Raw genomic sequence first — 2956 nt, forward strand, 5'->3', positions numbered from 1 at the left:
ATTTCCTTTTCCCCCAGTCAGTCTGATAAATAACCCCTCAAGTTAAGCTCTGATTAACTAGTTTCTCCTGAGGATACACCTTGTTAAGAACAGAGTACCCGGGCATGTTTCAAAAGATTCCTTTTGTCTTCTGCCTGCCAAAATCACAAGGGTATTTTTCCTAGATATATACTGTGGGAAACTAATCTAGCTCCTAGAGGTAAACCTCACAGAATTATGGGATCCACCCCATGATTAGATCCCCCTCTAGTTTTTAACATTCACACTTGTCCACAATTAGCTCCAGCAATTTGTCAATTACAGCTCAGAGTTTCCTACCTCAGCACTAGTTCCTGTTCTGACTTCTGCTGTGACTCCCTGCATTCACATGTCTGTCTCTCCAAACTTGGGGGTAGTAGCGTGCCCTGTTTCTTCCCCTCTAATGGATCTAAGAAGAGTTGTTGATTTTTTGGTCATTCAGATTTTTATTTATTTTAGGACAGAGTGGAGATGTCCAAGATCCTTACTACAGAACCATAAACTGGAAGTCACTTAAGTCTTTAAAATTTTTTCTCAGAAAATATTTTTCTGTATACTAAAAATATATTTAGTATGTACAGATTTTGTGTGTATTTTTAAAAATTTTCCCTAAATATTTCATATTTTTCCTTAATGATTTTATATTTTTGATGTTATTTTAAATGGCATTATTAATTTTAAGTCTGATGCTTTTGTTGCTAGTATATATGGAAATACAATTTATTTTTGTAGATTGGCCTTCTGGCCTATAAACCCATAAAGTTACTTAGTTGTTCTAATAGCTTTTTTAATAGATTTGTTAAGATTTTCTAGATGACAATTATGTCATCTGTGAATAAAGACAGTTTATTTCTTTCCCAATCTGTGTGCCTCTTATTTCTTTTTTCCTCCTTTATTGTACTGGCTATGACTTCCAGGAAATGGTAAATAGATGTGGTAACAGTGGTCATACTTTCCCTTGTTTCCCAGCCTAAGGGGAAATTATTCAATTTTCCACCATTAAATATGGATGTTAACAGCAGGTTTTCCTAAATGCTCTATCAAGTTGAGGAAATTCCATTTATTCCTAGCTTTCTGAGAGTTTTCATCATGTGTTATTTTATTTTGTCAGATGTTTTTTCTGTATCTACTGAGATGAATAAATTTCTTTATGTGTTAGTTTTTTGCAGTGGTGAATTATATTGGTACATTCTCAAATAATAAACATCCTGCTTTATTTCAAACTGAAAATGGCCCATATGTCAATAGGACAATGGTTTAAAAAATTGTGATTTACACTCTCTCTCTCTGTCACATAAATAAATAAAATCTTTTAAAAAACTGTGATTTACACACATATCCTTCACCTTTATTCTCTCTATTATGTCAGCAATAAGAAGGCAAAAAACCTAAAAAATATAAACAATAGATATCGTCAAATTACAAGAAGGGAACCCCAAGTTATTTAGAAGTACATAAAGAAATTTTTGACCTCACTGCTAATCAGAGAATTGCACATTGAAATAAGAAAACACCATTTTTTTTTTCCAGTAGTTTCAACATTCACGGGCTTCTGCTTATTTCCCTCTCAGAGGGACACAAGATTTGATGTCATGATAAAACACCCAATTATTGACAAAAATGAAACAATTACTATCTACTGGCTGGCTAAGAGAAGAGTACCTGAGGTTGCTATGTTGAAGGGGCACATAGCGGATATGATTGACGAGAAACAGCCCCATATCTTAGTACTCACCTGGAAGAAACGCTTACACAAGTCCAAGGACAAGGAGAACGTGCAAGGATGCTTATCGCTCTGTTGTTTGTGAGACGCTGTATCTACTGGAACAGAAGTTTCTCATAGGAATTCATGGGTTGAACAGGTTCTAGTTACCTATATTCATTCATCCATTGTCCTGCTTTCTGGTCTGCACAGCATGTCTCTCTCCCCAACACGATCAGATCACCGTCCTGGAACAAATTAGCTGTTCTCTGTTCACTCTAAAATATGTGCAATAATAATAATGAATATTTCATGATTAATAAGTTTGCTTGCCTTCTTGGAAATCTGATGAGCTTTTGGGGAATCATTTGGTTAGCCTGAGTCTGTTAATAAAAGATGCCCAAAGAAATTTATGCTGAGGTCTCTTTTTCATTCTGTAAAGTTTTCCTCTGCAAGAAGAAGCATTCCAACATCTTTGAAGTTATGGGTGTTTCCCTTAGAATGACAATGATGGAGGTGGCCTCTCTCCCTCTGAAACCATTAGTAAAGGGCTTTCTCAGCATTTCATGACTTTACCCTCTCCTACCTCCCTCCTCAGGTCAGCTGCTCAGATTCAGATGGAAAGTAAGCTAATGGGAAACAATAATGTCTTTTCCAAAAGTTTATCTTCCATTTTCTGTCAATGGGCTGACTCGGCATTTTGTTGGCAGCCTTCAGTGCACTTCACACTTCCCTGGAAAGTGTTGAAAGCAATTTATAAGTTCTCGGCACATACAATAAATAGGTTTTCAAAACAATCTCTTTTAAAATTGCCAACAATATATAGACTGGGTGAGACACTGTTTCTTTCTTTGCTAGTTTCTCTTGGGAGATATTACCAAATAATTATAAAGACCATAAGGATTGAGGTAGCAGTTCAGTAACTATAAATCACTGATGTTCTGTGACAGACTTGTCATTGCACAAAAAAATATGTTCCAGAAATGACAATACGCTGGCATCATATTACTTGTTTCAATCTTGTTTTAGGTCTAGAAGTTCAAAAATGTTGGTCAGATCAGGTGTGGTGAGTATTTACAGGTTCTGTCCCCCATCATTTACTCGCCATTCTGTGCTTAACCACTACCTCCCTCTGGAGAAGGACCTCCTTCCACACAGAGACCAGGTCCTCTGAGTGGGTTCAGCCCATGCTCAGCTCCACCCCCGAACACATAACTTGAGTCTAAGCCAATTACC

Source organism: Enhydra lutris, unplaced genomic scaffold, assembly GCF_002288905.1.
Source record: "Enhydra lutris kenyoni isolate GAN:26980312 unplaced genomic scaffold, ASM228890v2 scaffoldscaffold39, whole genome shotgun sequence".
NCBI lineage: Eukaryota > Metazoa > Chordata > Mammalia > Carnivora > Mustelidae > Enhydra > Enhydra lutris.